The 27884-nt window shown below is 43.0% G+C and overlaps 1 protein-coding gene across 1 annotated transcript in view; it reads right to left on the reverse strand.

Moving 5' to 3' along the window:
* The window catches only part of LOC140714303 (ras-GEF domain-containing family member 1A-like), a 299728-nt gene extending 272045 nt beyond the window's left edge, over nucleotides 1–27683 (reverse strand). The window contains exon 1 of the mRNA XM_073025409.1: nucleotides 27560–27683. The gene's annotated coding sequence lies outside the window, so the exon portion shown is untranslated. The remainder of the gene's footprint in view (nucleotides 1–27559) is intronic.
* Nucleotides 27684–27884: the final 201 nt, after the last annotated feature.

The following is a 27884-nucleotide window of genomic DNA, read 5'->3' on the forward strand; positions in this document are numbered from 1 at the left end:
TCCAAAGACCATAACCTTGGGAGAGGAAGGATCTTCGAAGAGGGGTTACACCTGGGGACACCTTGAAAGACTGGTCCAGGATGGAGGACTCTGGCGAGCAGCTGTTGATGGCTTATGCCCCAGTAGGGGCGATGGGTTTAAGTAAGTTTGTATGAGCTGTGTAGGAGGGAAGGGTTTGATTGAACATGGAGTCTGTTGAAATCTGTAATTTGGCACAATGTTGTGGACCGTAGGGCTATGCTGTGCTATGTTCTCTGTTCCTGAGCACCCATCATTCTGTAATTCTCCAGGACTCTTTTTCGATTATTACCTTGCAATTGTTTCTGAGTCTCCTCATTCCCTCCTTCACACATACTCTGCGTTCTATATATAGCTTCTCGAATGCTTAGCCGTTTCTCCTGCAGGCCAGTTAACAGCTCCTGCTGTGAAAAGCAGATTGCAGCCTAGCTCTGCGCTGCAGCTTTGAGATTGGTGGAGTGTCACAACTATGAAACAGTACCTCTGACAGTGCAGCATTCCCCCAGCACTGCACTGGATCTTAGAACAAAATTGAACCTGGTGCCCGCAGATCCAGCCACCAGAACACCAGCAACTAAGCCAAGCTGACAACGGTGCCGAAGGCTAAGCACTCAGAAAATTGACAGATTCTTCCTGTCAGCACCTAGCTTGCACTGTAGTTATGAATCTCATTACCTGTTACCTGCCTGATTTGTCTGTAAACAGAGATGAGCTGCTGTCTCAAGCCCAATAGACCCAGTGCTATAAAACTTGATGCAGTGTCAAATGATATAAACTCACTGCTGCGTATGATACTAAACTCAGTTTATAAATGATCTCCAGTAGCCTCAGGATATCCGAATAAACATTCCAATTTAAAAAAAAATCTCAACTCAGCTGCAATATGGTTTGAGCAAATAAGATTTTGATGGTATGCTTCACTTGATCACAATTTTCCCTCTGGGTCTGAAATTAGAGACCCTGTTCTTAGACTACACTGAAGCTCAGCCTGTCCTCTTATTCCCAATGCTTTCTAGTTAAAATCCTTCTCCACGTCCACAAATCACGCTGTGATCTTAAATGCAAGAGAGTTCTGCAAATGCTGGGAATCAACAGCAATGCACACAAAATACTGAAGAAACTCAGCAGGTCAGGCAGCATCTATGGAGGAGAATAAACAGTTGCTGCTGCCATCGGGAAGGAGGTACAGGAGCCTTAGATCTCACGCCACTAGGTTTACGGACAGTTATTACCTTACAACCATCAGGCTCCTGAAGCAGCGTGGGTAACTTCACTCACTTCAACTCTGAACTGATTCCATAACTTTCAAGAAGTCTCACTTTCAAGAACTCTGCAACTTGAGTTCTCAGTATTACTTTTTATTTGCACAATTTGTCTTCTTTTCTTCATTGACCACTTGTGTGTAGTTTTCCATTGATCTTACTGTATTTCTTGGTTCTACTGTGAGTGTCTGCAGGAAAATGAAACTCAAGGTATATGATGACATATACATATTTTGATAATAAATTTACTTTTAACATTGATGTTTTGGACTGAGGTTACCTTCATCAGGACTGACCTGAAACATGCTTACCCAATCATCTCTTCCATCCCAAGAACTTTATCCTAAAGGTCTGTTCACAGACTCCAGCCTTCCCCACAGGAAGCTGCTTCATTCACCTCCTTCCTCCCTAAATCCCTCTCTCGACCTTTAAAACATTCTCCTCCAGATTCTGTTCATCCGATTTGTTTTGTCACTCCTCCCAGTCTTTTCCTCCTGACAGATCTATTGCCAAGGAGAATGCCTGGAGCCAGAAAGTATAGCTGAGATCCTTCATGAACACTTCTCATCGGTATTCAAAGTAGGATAATTGAAGAGCAGTCATGTCCCCTTAAATAATGCCAAAGTCAAGCTTATTTCCATATTAATGGGTACACGTATGCTCAGGTGCAATGAGAAACTTCTCTTCTAGCAGCAGCAGCACAGGCACGTGGCATCAGATGAGCAGCATTCACAGGAAAACATTAATTAAACATAAATTATACACAATTTTTACACAATTAGAGCAAAAATTATCTGTGGCGCAAAGTGATCAAAGTGACCATAGTGTCACTATGCTGAGGTAGTGATTAGGGCTATGCAGGATGGTCCAGCAGCCAAACGGTTGAAGGAAAGTCATTGTTCTCGAACCTGATGTTGTGCAACTTCAGGCATCTGTACCTCCTGACAGATGGAAGCTGCGAGAAGATGGCATGGCCCAAATGGTAGGCATCTTTGATGATAGATGTTGCCTATGCAGTTGGTGCCTCCTATGGATTCTACTGATGATGGGGAGGGATGTGCCCATGACACGATTAGTAAGGGCATCAAAAGTTATAGGGAGAAAGCAGAAGAATGGGATTGAAAGGGATAATAAATCAGCCATGATGGTATGAAGGAGCAGGATTAATCAGCTGAATGGCCTACTTCTGCTCCTTTAACTTATGATCTTACATCAGACTGCTGGAAGATGATGCTGGAGAGGTAGCAATGGGGGACAAGGAAATGGCAGGCAAACTGAATAAGTATTTTGCATCGGTCTTCACTGTGGAAGACACAAGCAATATGGTGGAATTTCCAGGTGTCTGGGGTCATGAAGTGGTGAAGTTACCACAACTAGAGAGAAGATTCTTGGGAAACTAAAAGGTCTAAGGTAAATAAGTCACCTGGACCAGGGTTTTGAAAGAAGTGGCTGAAGAGATTGTGGAGGCATTAGTAATGACCTTTCATGAATCACTTGATTCTGGAATGGTTCCGGAGGAATGGAAAATTGCAAACATCACTCCACTCTTCAAGAAGGGAGAGAGGCAGAAGAGAGGAAACTATAGGCTAGTTAGTTTGACCTCAGTCATTGGGAAGACGGTGGAGTCAACTATCAAGGAGGAGGTCTCAGGAGCCTGGAGGCACATGATAAAATAGGCCACAGTCAGCATGGTTTCCTCAAGTGAAAATCTTGCCTGACAAATTTGATAGAATTCTTTGAAGAAATAGCAAACAGGATAGACAAAGGAGAATGGGTTGATGTTGTGTATTTGAATTTTCAGAAGGCCTTTGACAAGGTGCCACACATGAGGGTGCTGAACAAGCTTTGAGCTCATGGTATTACAGGAAAGATTCTAGCATGGATAAAGCAGTGGTTGATAGGCAAGAGACAAAGAGAGGTAATAAAGGGAACCTTTTCTGGCTGGCTGCTGGTGACTAGTGGTGTTCCACAGGGATCTGTGTTGGGACTGATTCTTTTTATGTTATATGTCACTGATGGATGATGGAATTGGTGGCTTTGTTGCAAAGTTTGCAGACAATATGAAGATAGGTGGAGGGGCAGGTAGTTTTGAGGAAGTAGAGAGGCAAAAGAAGGACAGACAGATTAGGAGAATGGGCAAAGAAATGGCAGATGCAATACAAAGTCAGGAAGTGTATGGTCATGCACTTTAGTAGAAGAAATGTAAAGGCTGACTATTTTATAAATTGAGAGAAAATACAAAAAGCTGAAGCACAAAGGAACTTTGGAGTCCTTGTGCAGGATTCCCTAAAGGTTGATTTGCAGGCTGAATTTGTGGTAAGGAAGGCAAATGTGATGTTCACATTCATTTCAAGGGGACTAGAATATAAAATCAAGGATGTAATGTTGAAATTTTATAAAGCACTGGTAAGGGTTCACTTGGAGTATTGTGAGCAGTTCTGGGCCCCTTATCTTGGAAAGGATGTGCTGAAACTGGAGAGGGTTCAAAGGAGGTTCACAAAAATGATTCCAGGATTGAATGACTTACCATATGAAGAGCATTTGGTGTCTCTGGGCCTGTATTCACAGGAATTCAGAAGTGGGGGGGGGGGGCTCATTTAAACCTATTGAATATTGAAAGGTGTTGATAAAGTCAATGTAGAGAGGATGTTTCCTATGGTGGGAGAATTTCAGAACAGAGGACACAATCTTAGAATAGAGGGGTGTCCTTTTAGAACAGAGTTGAGGAGGAATTTCTTTAGCCAGGGAGTGTTGAACCCCTGGAATTCTTTGCCACAGGCAGTTGTGGAGGCCAAGTCTTTATGTATATTTAAGAAAGAGATTGATAGATTCTTGATTTGTCAGGTCATGAAGGATACGGGGAGAAGATTGGAGATCGGGGCTGGAGGAAAATTGAATCATGAAAATGGTGGAGCAGATATGATGGGCCAAATGGCCTAATTCTGCTCCTATATCTTATGGTCTCATAGTTACTGAGTATCAGTTATATTACTTAATGTCCCACACTGACAATTAAAAACTGTCAATTAAGGCACCAATATAAGCAAATGATCAAAAGAGATTTTATAGAGAGTGAAAAGAGACTGTGAGAGACTGAAAGGTTTATGAACGGAATTTCAGTGCTAGAGACCTTGGCAGCTGAAGGCTCGACTGAGGTGGAGTAATTAAACCATGGAGGATTATAGGGCAGTTGGAGATTACATGGAGGAGTTCAATACAAAGGATAAGGATTTTCAAATCAAGACATTTTTAACCAGGAGCTAGTGTATGTCAGAAAGCTGGGATGCAGGCAATTGGTATCACAGAGTAAGTTGAAGGAAAGCAGTCGGGAATCAAGAGGTAGCAAAGGTGGAGTGAGCATCATAACAGGAGGTGAGGTTCAGGGTTGGGTGATGCTATAGGAGAAAAAGAGGCAGCCCTGTAAATGGCCAGAGAGAGGCCAAAAACTGTAAACTGAATGCTAGATAATTATAGTTCATATTTTTCCTTCAGTAAAACAAAGGAACCTTGTCTCTTTAACACAAACTGTCCTGAAAGGCAGATGTATCATCTGTACAGCATCTTATCTGAAGGGCAAAGCCTTTGATTGGGACAAGGAAAGCAATGCCTTGTTTAACAATATAGTTCTCATCCCTCCCCACTTCCCCAAACTGTCAGGCCTGACACAACATCCCCTTGTGTTGGATATGTTCATTAAACCTCTGTGGTGACTGCAACTAGGACGCACTCCAGCCATGTAACAGTTTAAGCAAAATAAAATAAAATAAATAGATGCAGGGAAGCTGTATGTCTTGCAATAAACAACCCAGGGAGGCATTGGAGGTATTTGTCGAATATATTGGGTTGGTGAAATTCTTCACCACGGGGATCCTGTGTAGCTGTTGCGAGCTGTAACCTTATCACAGCCAGATCAGATCATGGACAGCAAGATACCAACTGGCTCACGGCATTATTTGAGTCCATGTGAAATGAAGAGAGCAAATAAAGTGAGTATATATCACAGCTTGTTTGCAGGTATTTACACTTAGTGGCACATAATAAAGTGGCTACTGGGTGCATGTTAGTGCTTCTAGGCTGCTGAGCTCACTCACTTTTAGGTTTAACGTGTTGTGCACTTAGAGACGCTCTTCTGCACGGCACTGTTGTAATGCATGGCTAATTTAATCAATGTCGCCTTCCTGTCAGCTTGAACCAGTCTAATTCACCATTGATCTCTCTCAACTCTCTTAACAAGACACTTTCACCCACAAAACTGCTACTCATTGGATTTTTTTGTTTGCACCATTCTCTGTAAACTAAAGAAACCGTTGTCCATGAAAATCCTGGATCAGGAGTCTCTGAGATATTGAAACCACCCCATCTGGCACCAACAATTATTCCACCGTCAAAGTCATTTAGATTACATTTCTTACCAATTCTGATATTTTATCTAAACAGCAACTGAACCTCTTGACCATATCTGCATGCTCTCGTGCATTGAGTTAGTCCCTCGTGATCGGCTGATCAGATTTTTGCATTAATAAGCAAGTGTACAGGTGTACCTAATAAAGTGGCCATTGAGTGTGTAATGGGTGGATGCATTTGAGTGAAGCTTTCAGGCAACACCATAGATTGTAGACACAACTAGGGCTGCACATTGGGATCACTCAGGGTAGGTTAAAGGAGATAACAGAAGAGATTGAAGGGCTAGAGGAGATCTGAGGAGGAATTTATTTGCCCCAGGGGTTGTTTGAAATTTGAATACATTGTCTGTGAGAGTGGGGGAGGCAGGCATTTCCACAATGAGCATCTGAATTGGGAAGGTACAGGAGACTACACATGGTGAATAGGTGTACATGGGTACCTGACTGTAATCATGGCCGCGGTCTGCTGGAGAATCTGTTTCAATGGCGCATGGCTCCTGACTTAGCAATAACAAGTTGCATTTCCACCACCTTCAACAGGACCCCCCCCCCCCACTAAGGAATCGTGTCCCCCTTGTTCTCACCTATCACCCCACCAGCCTCCGGATCCAACATATTATCCTCCGCAACTTCCACTACCTTCAACACGACCCCACCACTAAGGACATCTTTCCCTCTCTACCCCTCTCTGCTTTTCACAGGGATCGTTCCCTCCGCAACTGCCTGGTCCACACGTCCCTCCCCACAGATCTCCCACCTGGCACTTCTCCCTGCAAGCATAAGTGCTACACCTGTCCCTACACCTCTTCTCTTACCACCATTCAGGGCCCCAAACTGTCCTTCCAGATGAGGCAACATTTCACTTGTGAGTCTGTTGGGGTCATCTATTGCATCCAGTGCTCCCGGTGCGGCCTTCTCCACATCGGTGAGACCTGACGCAGATTGGGGGACCGCTTCGTCGAGCACCTCCGTCCGCCACAACAGACAGGATCTCCCGGTTGCCACTCACTTCAACTCTCCTTCACATTCCCATTCGGATATGTCCATATGTGTTTCTGATGTTGGGGAAGTCCAGAACGAGGGGTCACAGTTTAAGGATAAAGGGGAAGCCTTTTAGGACCGAGATGAGGAAAAACTTCTTCACACAGAGAGTGGTGAATCTGTGGAATTCTCTACCACAGGAAACAGTTGAGGCCGGTTCATTGGCTATATTTAAGAGGAAGTTAGATATGGCCCTTGTGGCTAAAGGGATCAGGGGGTATGGAGAGAAAGCAGGTACAGGGTTTTGAGTTGGATGATCAGCCATGATCATACTGAATGGCAGTGCAGGCTCGAAGGGCCAAATGGCCTACTCCTGCACCTATTTTCTATGTTTCTACGTTTCTATACATGGCCTCCTCTACCTCCATGATGAGGCCAAACTTCGGTTGGAGGAACAACATCTCATATACCGTCTGGGTAGTCTCCAGCCCCTAGATATGAACATCGAATTCTCCAAATTCCGGTAATTCCCTCCCTCTCCCTTCCCCCATCCCACCTTCACTCTGTCTCCTCTTCTAGCTGCCTATCACCTCTCTCATGATTCTGCCTTCTTCTACTACCCATAGTGCTTTCCCCTTACATTCCTCCTTCACCTCTCCTGCCTATCCCTTCCCTGCTTCCCCTCTCCCACCCCTTGGTCTTTCCTCTGATTGGTTTTCCACCCTTCCCCCACCTTCTTTATTGGGCCCCTGCCCCCTCCTTCTTTAGTCCTGATGAAGCATCTTGACCCAAAATGTTGACTGCTTCTTTCAACGGATGCTGCTTGACCTGCTGAGTTCATCCAGCTTTTTTGTACGTCTTGATTTGACCACAGCATCTGCAGTGCACTTTGTGTTTACAAGTTGCATTTATATAGCTTCAGCGAAACACTACAGGGCTCTTCACGGTGGAGGGTGGGGGTGGTTATCAAATGAAACCAGCAGTATAAATGTCAAATAGTGAAGGGCACTGATTTAAGGTGAGAGGCAGGCAAGTTTAAAGAAGCTGCACTATGCCAGTTTTTTTAGACAGAGAGTTGAAAAGCAGTGCCAAGGGTGGTGGTGGTAACAGTGGCATTTAAGAGGCCTTTAGATTGCAGTAGATCATGGGTAAAGCCCTCCCAACCATTGTGCATATCTACATGAAATGTTGCTATAGAAAAACAGCATCCGTTATCAAAGATCCTCAACACCCAGGCTGTGCTCTATCCTTGCTGCCACCATCAGATAGAACATAGAACATAGTCTCAGGACTCACACCACCAAGTTTAAGAACAGTTACTATCCTTCAATCATCAGACTCTTGAACAAAAAGGGGTAACTACACTCATTTAATGACTCTTTTATTTTATTATTTCCTGCTCATTATTTATTTATATTTGCATTTGCACATTTTGTTATCCATTGATACGCAAGAGCATGCAGACATGGCCAAGAGGTTTAGTTTTTGCTCAGGCCAAACATCAGGATGATTTCTGGTGCCAGGCGGGGTGGTTTGAGTACCTCAAAAACTGATGCTTTGGAATGTTCATGCACAGCAGTCTCGACAGTTTACAGAGAATGGAGTGAAAAACTAAAACAAAAATATCCAGTGAGCAGTAGTTCTGAGGGTAAAAATGCCTTGATATGAGAGAAGTCAGAGGAGAATGGTCAGACTGCTTCAAGCTGACAGGAAGGTAACTCAAATAACCATGCATTACAACAGTGATGTATAGAAGAACATCTCTGAATGCAAAACGCATCGAACCTTGAAGTGGATGAGCTATAGCAACCAAAGACCATGAACATACACTCAATAGCCACTTTATCATTTTCAGGAAGTACCTAATCAAATGGCCACTGACTGTATGTACATTGATCATCAAGTCTAATGTGGAACATTTGGGTGGAGTAAACCTATTTTATGTTGTTAACTTTATGTGAGTTGTACACTGTGATGGATTTTTACTTCTTGGCAAGTAGTATTCTCTCTTTCTTGGTTGCTTGTTAATCTTGCTTTCTTAACAGAGCACTTGTTACTTGTAAGATCACAAACTGATTTAAGTAAACTTTTATTTAACAGTTGTTTGACTTCTGGTCATAAAGGGAAATCAATCTTGTCTTCAGTTCTTGAAATGTTAATGGCAAGCACTAATCACCTTGAGGTTAAAACAAGTATTGTCTAAAGACCAGGACTGTCTATCGTAATAATCAAATATCTGGTCCCTTAGAATACCTTCCAATAACATTCCCACTACTGATGTCAAGCTCACCAGCCAATGATTTTCTGGTTTATTCTTAGAGCCTTTCTTAAATAGTGGAACAACATTACCTATCCTCCAACCCCTTGTACTTCACCTATCGCTAAGGATGATTTCAATATCTCTTCTATGGCCCCTGAGTTTTGGATTTGCCTCCCGCAGGGTCAAATGGAACACCTTGTCAGGCCTTAGGAATTTGCCCACCCTGATTTGCCTCAGGATTGGAAACAACCTCCTTCTCTGTAATCCGTATAGGGTCCATTACTTCTCTGCTCTTTCCCTCACTTCTATAGACTGTGTGCATGGAAGGGGCTGCGGGTGGTGGTGGTGGAGACAGATATGACAGGGTCTTTTAAGAGGCTCCTGGACAGGTACATGGAGCTCATAAAAATAGAGGGCTATGGGTAACCCCAGGTAATTTCTAAGGTAAGGACATGTTCGGCTCAGCTTTGTGGGCTGAAGGGCATGGGCATCTATGTTTCTATGTGTCCGTCTCCTGAATTAACACAGATGCAAAAAATCTGTTTACGATCTCCCCCATTTCTCTTAGTTCTACACATAGATTATCATTCTGATCTTCCAGAAGACCAATTTTGTCCCTTGCAATCCTTTTGCTTTTAACATCCCTGTAGAAGCCTTTAAGATTCTCCTTCACCTTGTCTGCTAGAGCAACCTCACACCTTTTTTTAGCCCTCATGTTTTTTATCCCAAGTGTTCTCTTGTATTTTTATACTTCATACGCACCTCATTTGTTTCTACCTGTCTATACCTGATATGCACCTCCTTATTTTTCTTAATCAGGGCCTCAACATCTCTTGAAAACCAAGGTTCCGTACACCTGTCACCTTTACATTTTATTCTGACGGGCACATACAAGCTTTGTGCTCTCAAAATTTCACCCTGCCACAGCTTCCTGCTTTCCAAGTATACCTTTGCCAGAAAACAGCCTGTCCCAATCCACACATGCCCATGCCAGATCTTTTCTGATACTATCAAAATTGGCCTTTCTCCAATTTAGAATCTCAACCTAAGGACTAGACCTATCCTCTTCTATTATTACCTTGAAACTAATGACATTATCGTTACTAGATGTACTCTGACTCTTTCCCTAAAAGGAGATCAAGTATTGCACACTCCCTCATTGGAAGTTCTATGTATTGATTAAGGAAACATTCTTGAACACATTTAACAATCTCTATCCCATCTAGCCCCTTAACAGTATGGGAATCCCAATAAATATGGGGAAAGTTAAAATCTAACAACCTTATTTTTCTTGCAACAATCTGCAATCTCTCTACAAATTTATTCGTCTAACTCCTGTGGACTGTTGGATGGTCTCTGATATAGCCCCAATAATGTGTTCATTCATTTCCTGTTCCTCAGTTCCACCCATAAAGTCTCACTAGATGATGAGTTCTCCAGTCTCTCTTGACTGAGCGTTGCCATGACGTTTTCCCTGACTAGTAATGCCACAAACACAGAGTACATTTTACACATGAAAACATATGAATGAACTGCATGCTTAGTTACTACCACTATAAAGGAAGTCAGGCAGAGATACAATAGAGGTTCCTAAAAGTACATTACATCATTACCAAGACAATGTTTACTCCTTGGTGACATGTGACTGATGGAAAGGAGAAAGTGGGTCAGTAACTGCTTGTGCCTCTTTGGTTAACACTCTGCACTTCAACAGGCCGAAGATGGCTTGCGTTTAACGTTTCATTGGAATTGCACAGTGACTGAGTGAGTCACTCTTCAATAAGAGCGATACAGTGTTAGCCTAGATTATGCTCTGACGTCTCTGGTGGGGGTCTTGAACACAAGGTCCCTTGAGTCTAAGGCAAAAGAGTGCTCTCAGGTAAGCCAACCTGAAACACAAGATGTAGGTCATATGAGACTGTTTGCTGGGAAAGCAATGTTCAGGCCATTTGCAACCAATATATAAGTGGCACAGATTACCCGTCAAATTCCCCTGAGTAATTCTATGAACATTCACAGGTCAGTTAAGTGGAAGTTGTAGAGTCACAGCCTGACACAGGACAAATGCTGTTACTCAGTCCGCCTTGTTCTTATTCCCCAGCGTAATGTTTCTGTCTGATATGTCACTCCTTTTGCAGATTCAGCATATCTAAACCTAAATGGGTTGCATTCCTGGTGACGGTGGTGGAGGGGGATGCAATAGGGTCTTTTAAGAGACTCCTAGATAGGTACATGGAGCTTTGACAAAGCGAGGGCTATGGAATAGGGTAATTTTAAGCAGTTCCTAGAGTAGGTTACATTTTACATAGTCAACACAACGTTGTGGGTGAAGGGTCTGTAATGTGCTGTAGATTTCTATGTTCCAAAATTCAGACTACTGGAAATATAATTGACATATCATCCACCTATAAATCTGTTTTTTTTCTGCCTGACCTGACAAACTGAGTATTTTCAAAATTTTCCCCTTGAAGTCCTTCTTTTTGTTCCTCAGCGAGGGTAAATGAGTTCAAAGAGTGGGTCCAGGTTGTGTAGACTTGGTGTGCAGGTATTTACACAGACTAAGGGCTACTTACCTTCTGATGGACTCTCAGCTGTTACTGGAAACAGGTCTAGGATGATAGGCAATGACAACAACAGTGTGCATTTACGAAGCAACCTTAATTTGGGGATGTGTGCTCCATGCAACCTTACAATGGGTTAAACCAAAAATAAAGTGATACTGAACTTCAGAGTCATAAAGTCATAAAACACTGAAACAGGCTCTTCAACCCAATTGGTCCATGGCAGTCCAAGTTGCCCAGTTAAGCTAGTCCCACTTGCCTGTAATCTTTCCTATCCATGTACCAATTTGAATTTTCTTTACATTTAGTTAAAAAGGAGAGTTGATGTTCACAAGATGTTCACAATGAGATACATTAGGGATATTTAAGAGACTCTTAGAAAGGCACATGGATGATATGAAAATGGAGGGGTGTACAGAAGGTAAGGTTTAGATTGATCTTAGAGTAGGTTAAAATGTTGACACAACATCATGGACCAAAGGGCCTGTATTGTGCTGCAATGTTCTATGTCCAATGGGGAGTGCAGGAGTTGGTTAATTATAGACACGATAGTCCAGTATTAGTTGTAGGGAAATCTGTTAATGTCTATTAGAATACAGATAAAACCAGAACACTGAGGGTAACCATGGATATCCAGCACTGATGTTCCAAATACAAATCATGTTTGACAACATTAACTGACCTCTTTTTAAAACATAATTGACTGTATTTGTAAATGGAAATACAGAAGATTTCATCGGGCATTTTATATGGTATCTCCCAGGAAAGTTTGCTACAATAATTGAGACACATGGTACCAAACTATGTTTAGAAAGCTGGCTGATGGCAGAGAACAATGATTGGGATTAATGAGGTCTGGGGGGACCAGAGATGTTGACGGTTCTGTACCCTCAGGCTCAGTGGAGTGTGCACTTTAGAAAATATAGATATCTCATAAAATCTTACTGGAGACAAGCTGCAGATGAGGCATTCTGCTGTTGGAAGATTGGCTTGGGACTGTGCAAACAACTAGTTATAGGAATAAAGTTTACATGTCAAAAGAGATCATGAATGTGGTCAGAAGACAACGAAGGGAATAGTCTGTCTAATCCCACAATGGGAGGCAGGAGAAATGATAGACCTGGCTGTCTAGGAATAAACCATGGTAGTACGTTGCAGTGCAGGCTGGAGTCTTGTGCACACAAGAGATTTTGCAGATGCTGGAAATCCAGAGCAATACACACACAAAATACAGCAGCAACTCATCAGGTCAGGTAGCATCCATGGAAAGGAATAAAGAGTCGACATTCCAGGCCAAGACCCTTTATTAGGATAGTATTAGATTGGACATCTAAAACTTTGACAAATTTCTATAGATGTGTGGTGAAGAGTATATTGACAGTTGCATCACAGCCTGGTATGAAAACATCAATGCGCTTGAACGGAAAATACAACAAAAAGTTGTTAGTGTGATCTAGCCCATCACAGGTAAAGCCCTCCCCACCATTGACCACATCTTCATGGAGTACCGTCACAGGAAAGCAGCATCCATCATCAGGGACCATAACCACTCAGGCCATGCTCTCTTCTCGCTGCTGCCATCAGGAAGTAGGTGCAGAAGCCTCAAGACTCACACCACCAGGTTCAGGAACAGTTATTACCCCTCAACCATCAAGCTCTTGAATCAATGGGACAACTTCATTCAGCTTCACTGAACTGTTTTCACAACCTATGGACTCACTTTCAAGGACTCGTCATCTCATGTTCTTGATACTAACGCATATTTGTTTTTTATTATTATTATTTTGTATTTGCACAGTTTGTTTTATTTTGCATGTTGGTTCTTGTCCATCCTGGTGGGTAAAGTCTTTCATTATGGTCCTTGCATTTACTGACTATGTCCACAAGAAAATGAATCCCAGGGTTGTATTAGGTGACATATGCTGTATGCACTTTGATAATAAGCTTTAAACTTTGAAATAGCTGTTTAAACTGGACACGGAAAGTCACGCAATACATAGAATAATAGAAATATTCCTCTGTACAAGAAGGCCAATCAGCCCATCTCTTTTGGCTCCCAGTGAAGCAAATCAGTCACATTCCTTACTCTTTCCGATAGGCTAACAGATTATTTTCCTTCAAAAGTCGAGGGAATTCTCTTTCGAAAGCCTTGATTAACTCTGTTTCTATGAGGCATTGAGGCATTGAGTTGTAAATTGTCATCTTCTCCTGCTTCTGATATATTTTGTCTGTCACCGGTCCCTGGTCCTTGAACCACCAGCTAATGGAATCACTTTCCTCTTTGTTCCAAAATTAATCGTAGCTGCTTCACTGGAACCTCATAACAGAGATCCTTCATTCCTGTCAATAAGACTCTGATGATCTGCTACCCCAGTATTAGATAATTCCAATGATTTGACATTTGACTCACTGGGTTCTTTTTCCTGCTTTGAACTCACTGTGTTCATTGGAAAATTACAATATCACTATACAATAATAATTTATAATTATGCTAAACAACTATACTGTGAGGAAGCACAGAGGCACAATGGTTAGCATAATGCTATTACAGCGCCCGTGACCCGGGTTTAATTCTGCCACTGTCTGTAAGGAGTTTGTATGATCTCCCCATGACCACATGGGTTCTTTTAGATACTTTGATTTCCTCTCACTTTCTAAAGACGGGCAGGTTTGTAGATTAATTGCTCACATAGGTGTAATAGATCCAAGATGGCGGCGCGACGCAGCTTGCAGCGGCCACTCCGGAACTGATTATCTGTTATTTGTGAAGTGGGGTGCCATGTGCAATCATAATCAGTTGAAAACGGATGTGGAAGCACGGAGAAACATTGGGAAATTCCAGGAAGACCTTCTTCGTTGCTGCTGCTGCTGTGAGGTCTGGGAGTCTGCTGGGAAGAACAGGCCCCCAGTCCTCGGGGTCGCGTTGCCAATGGCCGTTGGCGGGGCCGTCTTAATACGCTCGGCAGAGGATGCTGCTCGGAGAAGCTGTGCCGGAGGGGATGGTCGTCAGCTCGGAGGTTCGACTGACTCGGAGTCCTTTCGACGGACTCAGGTCGCTTTCGGTGTGTGCTACGTCTGCGAGGCTGGTTTTGACGGAGCTTCCATTGTGTGCTGTGTCTGCGAGGCTGAGTCGGGCGGCGCCTTGCAAGTCCATAATGGGTGTACTCCCTTCTGCCGCCGGCGTGGGATGGCGAGTCTGTCGGGAACCTGGGGACTTGTGGAAACTGTGTGATGATTTCTTTTGAACTTACAGTCCTTTAACATCTTGGAATATTTTTACTGTGCCCATAGTCTGTTTTTTATCAATTATGCTATTGTTTGCACTGTTGTTACTATATGTTGTAATTATGTGGTTTTGTGCAGGTCTTGTAGCTTTAGTTTTTGGTCTTGTTTTTGTCTGGTGGATTTGGAGCTCCTTTCCGGGGAACACGCTAGATGGTAGCGCGATATTAATACGCAGCAGCCTCTCCGGACTCTGGATTGGGGATTGCCAAACGTTACGTGGATTTTCTGGTGTGGTCTGTTTTGTCATATGCTTTTGTGATATCATTCTGTGGGAACGTTGTCTCATTTTTTAACTGCATTGCATTTGTGGTTTCTAAATGGCAATAAACTGAATCTGAATCTGAATTGGCAGTGAGAGCTCATTGGGCCGGAAGGGCCTGTTACCATGCTGTAATTCTAACTAACTCTCGAGGAACCTGTAGAGGTTGCCTGTGCATTCACCTCCCTACGTTAAACAAAGTCACCCACACATATTCTTCATTTACATGGATCTCAGATCAGCTTCTACAGCCAACTGAAGAGCCAACAATAGACAACCCCTTAGGAAAACATCTTACTCAATTTGAGTGATTGCACTAGTACCATTGTGATGGCATTTGGTTTGCTGACTGCAAAGTTCTGAACTCAAATGAAGATCTTAAGCATTATCCGATATAGATAGCTACAGGTACCTTCACTAAAGGGAGATTATATTGTAGCCACCTACCCTCAAAGGCCAGATCACTTTTCTCTTTATCCTACATGGTGAGTTTAGCTCTCAATATGGTTGGTGGGTCCCCTCCTTACCAAAGAGTCCGTACTTCCCCGCTAACAAAGTAGTTTAAACACACTTCATTTATTTTCGGTGATGCACATTTAAATCCTTAGAAAATACTTAAAGCACATTTAAAATTCACAGAGGTTCTCTCTCTTATAAAAGATTTCCAAATTGGAAATGATTTCTAAAAACCTAAGGATTCCAAGACACAGGCACTTTCAGATAAAAAGACATACCAACAAGATGCAGATGAATGAGTCATCTGTAGCAGAAGTTGAAGGTGAAGGAATGGATTCTAGTTCACCCCATCTTTCTGTCATTCCTCTTACTGTTCCTTGACCATTGCTGACAAGCATGGCTGCTTTCTCACATTTAAATTGTTTTTTTTTGCCACTTGGGTGACTTCCCACACATGTGATATTTTTCTCAAATAACTTTTCACACGGATAGTCTAAAACCTTCTGGCGACAGAGATTGAAGATTTCCACAATTAATGCTGTGAATGCTGATTCTCTAAGTACACAAATCTTCCAACTATTGATAGATCAGCTATTTGATGAGCTAAGTGATAGTATTGATCTGTCCTGCAAGCTTCCCTGAACTAAATAACTTAGCCACTGCTGTCTGGTTTGATTAGCATAACCCCATTGCATCTCTTGAGCAGCCAGCCTTGGGCTGCGGGCCAGCAGTCCGTGCTCTACAGGAAGTGCTGTTTGTTTGCAAAGCTGTCCTTTTAACTTCAGACTGATTATTGCTTTCAATTTGCATCAAGAACTGAAAACCGGCTCTTGTTTATGACAAGAAGCTGAACAAAGAATACTGTTTGAAAGTTTATCTTATTCAAAAACAACACTTTAATCTTTAGCTTGGTAAAAAGCACTCCTCTCCCCTCCCCCCCACCCCCCCCCAGAGTCCTGAGCAAAGAATTTTCATGACACTACTACCTCTGAATAAATAAATGCAATATTATGAATTTAAAGTGTATTGGGATATTAATGGAAGTAATATCCAATAATGTGCAAAATCTATTCAGGACCACCAAATTCTTGAATGTGCCAAGATTATTGGAGTCTTACTGCAGCAACAACAAATCAGAGCTGGAGGTGAAAAAAACTGTTTAGGTAGGATTGGATGTTGGAAGTCCTGTTATAAAGGATCCGTGTGTAGTCAACCTCACACCAAGCTGTGTCCCCAAATACTTAACAAGCATTTTCAGTGCTTCCTCACCTGAGATTGGCTGCAAGCCTTCCAGCACCCATTTTGTAACAAGAAAAATAAGAATTAAACCTCAGATTAAGACAAATGGAGGTGCTTCTCATGAATACATTTGCTGCTCAAGCTGCTACTGAGGAACTGTCCTCAGAGAAACGAGGTGGCAAGCTGGCAGTCTGGCAGATCCAGCTAGAAGAGCTTCTAGTGAGATCAATGCTAATTGATTACAACACATGTTAACCCCTGCATGTCAACAGTGGGGCTCTATCAGTAATCATGCATGATGGTGAGGTGTGAATATTACTGGACTAGTAATCTTGAAAGTAATGATCCGGAGACAAAGTTTAAATCTCACCATGGCAGCTCGGGATTTGAATTCAGTTAATTAAATCAATGTGGTATCAGTGATAGTTGTAGAATCATACAGAGGCACAGCCTGGAAGCAGGTTCTTCGACCCACAGAGTCTGTGCTGACTATCGACTACCCATTTACACCTAATTCTGCCTTATCCCTATTTTTTTATTCTCCTCACATTCATATCACCTCTCCTCAGATTCTAGCACTCTCTTACACACAAGTGGCAATTCATTTGGCCAATTAACCTAGCAAGCAATTACGTTCATAATTGAACTTGAATGTAAGGGGCTCCAGAGAGTTGTAGACTCAACCAGCTCCATCATAGGCACAAGCTACCCCACCATTGAGGACATCTTCCAAAGACAGTGTCTCAAGAGGGTGGTATCCATCATTAAAGGCCATTACCACCCGGAACATGCCCTCTTTTCATTACTACCATCAAGGAGGAGGTACAGGGACCTGAAGACCCACACTCGATGTTTTAGAACAGCTTCTTCCACTCTGCCATCAGATTTCTGAACGGTCCTTGAACCCATGAACCCCACCTCGCCATTCCTCTTTGGACAACTTTTATTGTGACTTATAATAACTGCACTGCACTGCCACCACAAAACAATCAACCTGAGTCTGGTTCTGTTGTTTTTTTGGGACGAGGGAGGAAACCAGAGCACCCAGAGGAAACCCACATGTACCTTCACAGGTTGTAGACACCACACACTCACAGCTCCTGACATCAGGACGGAACCTGTGCCTCCAGCACTGTGAGGTAGCATATCTACTGGCTGCACTATTGTAGACATTTAACAAACCTCTGAGCAATCAGTCAAGTTATTCAGTTGAACCAATCTTCTAAAGAGAAGCAGCCCTTAACCTAACATTGCCCTGGAGGAGGAGGGGCTTAGGAGGATTAATGGCACCTAAAGGTGACTCCCTTGCCTGCATCTTCGGAAACAGCTCCATTTCCATCCTCAATATCTCTATATTTCCCTTTCAGGGTTCTTTTGAAGACCCTGACCTGGAGTTATATGCTGAGTATGGTTCTTTGCGGGAATGGGACCTGCTCTTGGGGTTTCACGACCAGCCGTTATTCTGCACTTCAAGGGCTTGGCCTAAGAGCTCAGCTTGCCTTCGGAGGGCCAAGATCTTATGGCTCTGGAGACAGGCGGAATGAAGGTCGGTGTCCGGGCAGATTGGTGTGTCATGGAAGATGTAAAATCAAAGGCTGTGTGCCCAGGGTACTGAGATCTTTGGGCACAGAGCTCGGAAAAAGCGCTTCAATGCACTCTTAACCAGTGAGTTGTTTGTTCTGTCTCCCCCCTCACACTGAAATGGAGACATCTCTTTGTCCCTTATTAGGGAGAGAGAGCCTGTGGTATGTCAAATACCGGGTGAACATGTAGTCTTTGGAGTCCTGCAAGTCTGTGTCTTTGCTGCTGCTTTGGTCACGCTTGAGGCTCAGTGGTGGGTGCTTATCCTTTTGTCTGCTGGCGGGGGAAGAGGGGATCGTTGCTTGCTGCTGCTTACACACGAGAGGGAGGGGAGCTGGGGGAGACTTTGGGGTTCTAACATTTAACTGTCGTTCATTCTTTTGGGGCACTCCTCTGTTTTCATGGATGGTTGCAAAGAAAAAGCATTTCAGGATGTACATTTCTCCGACACTAAATGTACCTTTGAAACCTTGAAATCTTTGGATTGTCTTCAACACAGTCTGTGACTGCTCCAGAAAGAGGCTCAACCGTCAACTTCTCAAGGTGCATGAAGACATCCTGTCCTTGCCAGCAGCCACCCAGCCCCGTGAGTAAAGGTAACAGGGACACAATGCACTCTCTAGTTGGTGGGCAAATGTGATTAAACAAACAACCTGGGAGCAATTAGCCTAAAGTAAAATTCATCCAATGTCACCAGCATGTCCAAAATCAGACATCAAGAACAGGGTAACAACAGGTTGATATTCTAGTCACTATTTTATAGATGAATTTCTATCCTGAGATTCCTCTTTTAAGCTCAGAAGGCACGTGCAGCATCCCATGTGAGGAATTAATTTTGATGAATCTAATACAGTGTAGAGTAATGTATTGTTTTGGATCGATGCATCTGCTGCTTGAGATCACTGTGACTATCCGCTTTAATACTCTGTTTGAATTCTCTTTTACAGATAACAATTTATGGCAGGTCAACTATTAATCTGAAACATCAAACTGAAAAATTTTTGTTAAACAGAGACATCAAATGGTATGAAGCAGTCATGGATAAACTGCGATCTTATTGAATTACAACAGACTTCAGAACAAGAACACAAGAAACTAGGAGCAGGGCTATTCACCTGGTGCCACCATCCAATATGATCATAGTCAATCTGCCCTTAGCTTCAATTACTTCCCTGGGTCAGAGCCACGTAGCCATCAAACCCCACTCTTTCAAAAACGTGTCTTTCACCAGTTTAAATGCTTCCCACCAGTTTAAGTGCTTCCAATGAGCTGGTCTCTACAAGTCTCAGTGAATTCTGGAGAGCCCAATCTCTGTTAGAAGAAATTTCTCTGGGGGTGTATAATTGCTTTCATTTTGGTGCCTCAGCAAGGCAGTGTCCATCATTAAGGACCCCATCAGCCAGGACATGTCCCCTTCTCACTGTTACCATCAGGAAGGAGATACAGAAGCCTGAAGGCACACACTCAGTGATTCAGGAACAGTTTCTTCGCTTCTGCCATCTGATTTCTGAATGGACATTGAAACCTTGAGCACTAGCGCACTACATTTTTATTTCTTTTTTTTTTTGCACTACTTATTTCATTTAACTAAACTATATATATTTACTGTAATTCACAGTTTTTTCTCTGTTATTATGTATGGCATTGTACTGCTGCTGCAAAGTTAACAAATTTCATGAAATATGCCAGTGATATTAAACTTAATTCTGATTCTGATTCTGATTCTCATTTCTTCTATCTCCAGACTTAGATCTCCAAAGTGCACTTAACTGCCCAACAGCTTACAGTGTAGCCACAGCAGTGGTCACGCCATCATTCAGGACCCACCACTGTTCATCATTAGATCTTAGATGGGGCACACATTATTGATGAACATAGATCACATAAGTTAAGTGTAGTGCTGTACAGCGTAATGTATTTTTCCAGATGCATCATGCACCATAGCTTGCTGCAGTGATGCAACCCAACATAATACTAGGTGACATAGTGGTGCAGGTAGCAATGCAGGTCGTCACAACACCGCAGACCTGGTTCCATCTTGACCTCTGCTGCTGTCTATGTAAAGTTGGCATGATTCCCACCAGGAAACGTCGACTGTGTTTCTCCCTATAGATGCTGCCTGGCCTACTGCGTTCCACCAGCATTTTGTGTGTGTTGCTTGAATTTCCAGCATCTGCAGATTTCCTCATGTTGGCATTTTCCATGCTGTATTTCTCTATGACTAAAGTCACAGTTACAGAGTTCTTTGGCTCATATTATAAAAGGTTGTGGAAGAGGCTTATTCAGTGGAGAAACTCTGATGAGTTTTGATGGTGGAGGTGCTCTGAATGCTATGTTCATTAATGAGATAGATCACACTGGCGTCACACCACCTCACAGGTGGAAATACTACCCATTGCTGAATCATGAACACAAGGATCCTTCTAAGATTCAGGCTCAAATCCAGAAGGAAAAAGGAACACTGTACCTGCTTTTGGGAGAAGTTCACGATGATGGTCTCTGCCTTCTCATTACACTGCCAATCTGAGCCTAGCATACAAAATAACAGTGACAAAATAATTTGTCACTATTCAAACCCACTTGGATGGTGGGTAAAGACAAAGGCAAGCCCATGTGTTTGTCAGACAAGCCAAAATTGAGATTTATAAGTGCTACCCTTAGATGGGAGTGGTGGGAGGTTGAGGTTAAAACAATTGGAATGATGGATCTCATCATTTCACAGAGCTTCTCCCTGCTGCCTGGCCTTGCCTGTGCCTGATTTAGCACAGGTCTCCTTCAATGCAAAACCAGCACCTGCAGGGATGCTTTTATTTGAAGCCAATTCTTCCGAGTCATTCTTTGTTGTGCAGCACCTGCAGCCCGGTTGCCCATGGCGATCAGATAATAACGGCACATTTCTCTTTAATGTCGCCCATCATGAGATTACACGGTGAACGATTCTTGTGTTTTGCTGTGTCTTGTGCAGTGCGCTCTTAAGTGATGCTATTTATCCTTGTTTAATCACTATCTGATTCTGATGTTGGTGGAACTTCACCGCAAGACCGGTCTGGATCAGCCATGTATTTGCAATCTCCCAAAGAGCCTTTCAGCCAGTCAGCTGCGTCTGAAGTGCAGTTACCAAAGGAGCTACAGTGGCTTGGAAACACGGCAAGATCTCACAAACACAAGAGGTACTGCATATGGCAGATAACCTGCCAGCATACAGGAGGAAACAAGGACAGCCTGCGGAATTCAATGCAGATGCTGGAGATCTAGAGCAATGCGTACAATGTGCTGGCGGAGCTCAGCAGGTCAGGCAGCATCCATGGATGGGAATCAACCTTCGACGTTTCGGGCCGAGACCCTTCATCAGGGCTGAAGAAACCTCAGGAATTTGATGTGTCACCTAGGTTCTGCATTAGCTTCAAGTGTTGTTTATGCAAACAATACATATTTTCTTCATAACTGCATGGAATTCCAAAGGATGTTCCTGTTACCTCTTATATGTTGGCAGGTTGTCTGACCTCTGTGAATAAACCTTATTAGGGCAATTTACTCCTTGGGAAAAGGATAAATTGAGAATTGATGAGTGTGTGAGAGGGGTACAGGGGAATAAGAAGAAGAAGACAAAATGGACATGTTTGCTTCATTCTGTGCTAATATCAGTGTATAATAGCATTATATTATAAATGTATTACTTTACACAAAAGGAGGCAAATACCAGCTTCCAGGAAAATAATTCTATTAGTTACTAATGGGATTATGTTCCACAAAGCTGGCTTATTTAGATATACAGTGCGACACAGACCCTTCCAGCCCAGTAAGCTGCATCACCAGTGACCCGCCCATTCACCCCTCGCTTAATCACAGGACAATTTACAATGGCCAATTAACCAACTGACCAGCACATCTTTGGAATATGGGAGGAAACCAAAACATCCAAAGGAAACCTATGCGTACACGGGAGGATTATACAAACTTTCCTACAGAGGACGCTGGAATTAAACTCCGAACTTCGATGTTCTGAGCTGTAGTAGCATTGTGCTAACTGCTATTCTACTGCAGCACACATTAACTTCCATTTCCTTTTTGTTTGCTCTCAGTAATCCCATTGAATCCTCCTCCCGTCAGGTGCAGAACCTAAGCTTCTCTAATCCTTCCTCACAGCTCATTGCCCATTCCCGTGAATGAAGAAACAATGATCAGCCAAGTGGAAGTTTCATTGGGACCTCCGTCCATTTGTGCCTGTCTGTACTTGTAGTAAATCCCAGCATTCAATTTCCACTTTTAATTGCATCGCCTGGAACCTGGTAAAATTGCCGATGCTCTCCAAGGTTCGGGGGATTTTACTTTAATTATCATTCCATGTGGGACAAATCCTAAATGACGGTGGGAATTCCCCCATCTTATTTGTGATTTCCTTGAGAAAGTCCTGAGAGATTTACCAATCACATTCCTCGCACAGCTCCCACTCTCTGAGTCTTGTTTCAGGCTAAATTGTATCATGACTGTAGCTAGTACCATGAATAGAATAAATCTTCATCCCCAACAGATAGCACAGATACAGTCAGCTCCATCCTATCCCTCCCCCACTCTCCTCTCAACCTCTATTGCTCAAATCCCACCTTTTTGATCAAGCCTTATTCGTATGTCCAAATACTTCCTTGGGTAAACACAGGAGATTCTGCAGATGCTGGAAATCCAGAGTAACAGACACAAAATGCTGGAGGAACAGATGAGTCCTGTCCTCTTCTCATTGTTACTGTCAGGGAGGAGGTACAGAAGCCTGAAGGCACACATCCAGTGGTACAGGAACAGCTCTTTCCCTCTACCATCTGATTTCTGAATGGGCCTTGCAGCCGTGAACACTCCCTCACCACTCTTTTATTTCTGTTTTTGCACTACTGATTTAATTTAACTATTTGATACACACACACACAAATTTTCTGTAAATCAGTTTTTTTCCATTTTATCATGTATTACATAGTAGTGCTGCCACAAGGTGAACAAATTTCGCGACATATATCAGTGATACTAAACCTGATTCCAATTCTGATTCTGATGAAGGGTCTCAGCTCGAAACGTCAATTGCTTATTCACTTCCTTCTGTGACATTGGGTCAAATTGTAACTGGTAATTTCTGTAGTCCTAGAGACATATACAACATGGAAATGGGCTGTTCAGCCCAGTTCCTCGATCCTGTCTACCTATAAACATTGATAACAATCCCATGTTATTCCCATTTTGTATTCTCCCAGTGTCAATTGCCCCTCGACTTACCTGTGTATCGGGGGCAACTTAAAATGGCAATTAACCCATTGACTTGCTCTTCACAGGTATGTGGGAAGGAACTGGAGCATCTGGAGAAGCTTACAAAGTTGGTAGCATAGCAGGTAGCATAATGCTTTACAGTACCAGCGTCAGCAATTAGCGTTCAATTCCTGTCACTGTAAGGAGTTTGTACATTCTTACTGTGACTGCGTCAGTTTCCTCCGGATGCTCTGGTTTCCCCCCACATTTCAAAGATGTATGGGTTAAGGTTAGCAAGCTGTGGGCATGCTATGTTGACACTGGAAGCATGGCGACATCTGCGGGCTGCCCCCAGCACATATTTGGACTGTGTTGGCCGTTGACAGAAATGGACACATTACACCTTATATACCGGCTGGGTAGCCTCCAACCTGATGGCATGAACATTGACTTCTCTAACTTCCGTTAATGCCCCTCCTCCCCTTCTTACCCCATCCCTGACATATTTAGTTGTTTGCCTGTTCTCCATCTCCCTCTGGTGCTTCCCCCCCACCCACTTTCTTTCTCCTGAGGCCTCCCATCCCATGATCCTTTCCCTTCTCCAGCTCTGTATCACTTTCGCCAATCACCTTTCCAGCTCTTAGCTTCATCCCACCCCCTCCGGTCTTCTCCTATCATTTCGCATTTCCCCCTCCCCCCACTACTTTCAAATCTCTTACTATCTTTCCTTTCGGTTAGTCCTGACGAAGGGTCTCGGCCCGAAACATCGGCAGCGCTTCTCCCTATAGATGCTGCCTGGCCTGCTGTGTTCCACCAGCATTTTATGTGTGTTGCTTGAATTTCCAGCATCTGCAGATTTCCTCGTGTTTAAACTGTATGTTTCGATGTTTTGATGTACATGTGACAAGTAAAGCAAGTTTTTATCTTTTCTTTATCTTTCTCTTTATCAGGGTCTCTTAAACTGTCAAGCAGCAGCTGCATTAGCTGCTCCACTATATAGCCATTTTAATGCTTTAATGACGCTAATCCACTATAAAAGTACGAACAACATAGATACCAATCATCTTCTTGCAACACCTTTAGAATGACATCTAGCCATGACATTGTAACTCCCTTCACAGCAAGGTACAACAACCATGTCTCGGCTGTAGGGGCCAGGATGGGGGAAGGCGCCATGGTCTGAGGCATCTCTCAGAACCAGAATACCAGGGAAGTTATTGAGATGTTGTTGATGGAAACTTCATCCAATTGCATTACACATCAGTAAACCCAAATACACTCAATGACCACTTTATTAGGTACACCTGTAAATCTGCTCATTGATGCAAATATCTAATCAGCCTATCACGAGGCAGCAGCTAAATGCATGAAAGCATGCAGACATGGTCAAGAGGTTCATTTGTTGTTCAGGCCAAACATCTGCATGGGGAAGGAATGTGATCTAAAAAGCTTTGACAACCTGCTGGCAGAACACACCAGATGGAGCAGCCCGAGGGGAGAAAAGGACTTGTTGAGGTTTCAGGTGAAAAACTCAGGTCATGACCCTGAATAAGGCTTCTGACCTGAAATATTGACAAAACCCTTCCCCTCTACAGATACTGCTTGGCCTGCAGAGTCCCTCCAGAAGATTTCTTGTAACGTCTTTACAGATGTTGTTTGAGAGTTAGTTATTGGCCAGAATACTATGGATAACTCCCTCGTCCATTACAACAACTTGACAGAGCAGAGAAGCTGTCAGCTTGGAGTCTCCTCCGAAGGACTGCATCAATACGGTGTAGCTCTCCTTTGGGTGTGGCACTGAGAGATGCGAGCAGAGATCTTTGCACTCATCTCTTCCAAATCTAAAGCAGGAGCATTGTCCAGTTCACACCCTGCCAGCCAAATTGGTTTTAGGCACTTTAGAAATTCCAAACTCTAGGCTTATTATGGTACTTTCCTCAACAGGGGACATTGGTACTGGGAAAATTTGGCCTGGATAGGACCATCACAATACTCTTGTTGTTGGAAGGTAACTGCCCTTGAACTTATTATCATGTCACAACACAAATAAATCACACTCACCCCATGAACCTGTACAATAGACCTAACCCACACACAGACACAGAAATGAAAATTGGCACATAATGTTTCTCTTACAGGACTCAGGAGAAAACTCTTTGCACAGCAGGTGAATAGGCACCATCTCCAAGTTAATCCAGTGCCATTTTGCTTTAATCCATCATCATGAGCACAGTGGCATAGCAGTTAGCATAATGCTTTTATAGCACCAGCAATCACCAATGGGGGTTCAATTCCCGCCATTGCCTGCTAGGAGTTTGTACCCTCTCCTTGTGAACATATGGGCTTCTTCAAGGTGCTTTTGTTTCCTCCCTCATTCCAAAGATGTACAGGTTAGGGTTAGTAACTTGTGGGCATGCTATGTTAGCGCCAGAAATGTGGTGACACTTGCAGGTTGCCCAGCACAATCCTTGCTTTTTGATTTGTTTCAAAAATGACACATTTCACTGCATGTTTCAGTGTTTTCGTGTACCTTTGACAAATAAAGCTAATCTTTATCATATCTTCATATTCATCTTTATGACCTACAGGATTCTTTTAATCACAATCTTTCTGCTGATACACAAAATTGAATTGTTTATCATGAGATTACCATAAACAAGTAAAGGTTAAGTGTTAGTAGGTTATGCTCCTATCTCTAGGTCAGAGGTTACTGTACTTGGATGTGAAGATGACCTGAAACTGAATGGAACTTGGGAGCTTGCTGCACACAAATCACTGCTACATTTCCTACAAGAGAAATGCTCCATCACTGTAAGGCAGGTTGGGACATCCTGACAGAAAACATGAAAGGTGCTATAGTAACACAAATCCTTCCTTCATGGAGGGAAGGTAGGGCAAACCCTCATTTGAAAATGTCTGTGGGAGGGCCTGTGGGGAAACACTTGGAATTAGATAAAGGGTGGACATAAGGTGTTGTGTAAAGGGGCCAGATACTCAGATATTCTTGAGATATTTGAGGGATATATTCAGAAAGCTGTTCTTCAGATGTGTAAGGAGGATGTTTAGACAGAAGTTCTCGAGTTGTTTGAGGGGTATATTCAAACAGATGTTCTTGAGATGTGTGAGAAGGATATTTTGACAGATGTTCTTGAGATATCTGAAGATATTTTGACAGATGTTCTCAAGATGTGAAAAGAGGATGTTCAAACAGATATTCTTGAGATAGTTGAGCGGGGTATCCAGACAAATGTTCTCAAGGTGTGTGAGGAGGATTTTTTTTACAGATGTTCTCGAGATACTTGAGGGGTATATTGAGACAGATGTTCTCAAGATCTGTGGGGGAAATTTTTGACAGATAATCTCGAGATACTTGAGGGGTATATTCAGACAGATGTTCTCAAGATCTGTGGGGGAAATTTTTGACAGATAATCTCGAGATACTTGAGGGGTATATTCAGACAGATGTTCTCAAGATCTGTGGGGGGAAGTTTTGACAGATATTCTGGACCTGTGTGAGGGGAATAGTTGGTCAGTAGCTCTAGAATGGAGGGACAAGAGACTACTGATGCTGGAATCTGCAACAACAAACAAAATGCTTGAAGAACTCAATATGTCCACTGGATAGATGCAGGCTCTAAACTTGAAATGTCTCAATTCCTCCAGCATTTTATTTGTTGTCCCAGTCATATTGGAATTCTATTCAGTTTGAAATACAGAGTATCTAAAAGTGGAAATCTGTCCATAAAAACCAAAGAAAGCTGCTTGTATATGGGCATGAGCCCATTTATTACAGCTGATATCCCTGAGCAAGTCCTCCACGCTCTCTCAAAGAGAGAAACTAACAGCCCATCCCACTGAGTCGCCGTTACTTGCTGCTTAATGTGGATTAATAATGGAATCCCTTTGCTGTGCTCACAGTCTACCTCATTTTCCCTCATTCTACTTAAACCATACGAACATCGTGCTTAAATAGTCGGTTGTCCATTCCACTGACTTGGATTGAATTCACAGCTAAGCTTATTTACCTGTCCGTGGTCCCGAGGCAGCTGTGCATCAGCCACTGTTGCTAGGCGCTGAGAAATCCCCTTAAAGACATCGGCAGGATCTCGTTATGTCATCCCGAGTGTAGTGTTTGTCTCTGCTGACTCCAGTGAGCTCTAACTCCTAGCAGCTCTCTGCAGGGAGTAATGATAATGGGGTGGGGGGGGGGGGGGAGAGGCAGGTTGGTGGGTGCTTACTGACTCTATTTCACAAGCATTGGAGGGCGTGACAGAACCTGGACTGTACCATCTGAAAAAAAAAATGCTGCCTGCAGGAATCCCAAACTGAAGAACAGCCAAACAAGATAAA

The sequence above is a fragment of the Hemitrygon akajei genome, chromosome 21 (genome assembly GCF_048418815.1).
Source record: "Hemitrygon akajei chromosome 21, sHemAka1.3, whole genome shotgun sequence".
Lineage (NCBI taxonomy): Eukaryota > Metazoa > Chordata > Chondrichthyes > Myliobatiformes > Dasyatidae > Hemitrygon > Hemitrygon akajei.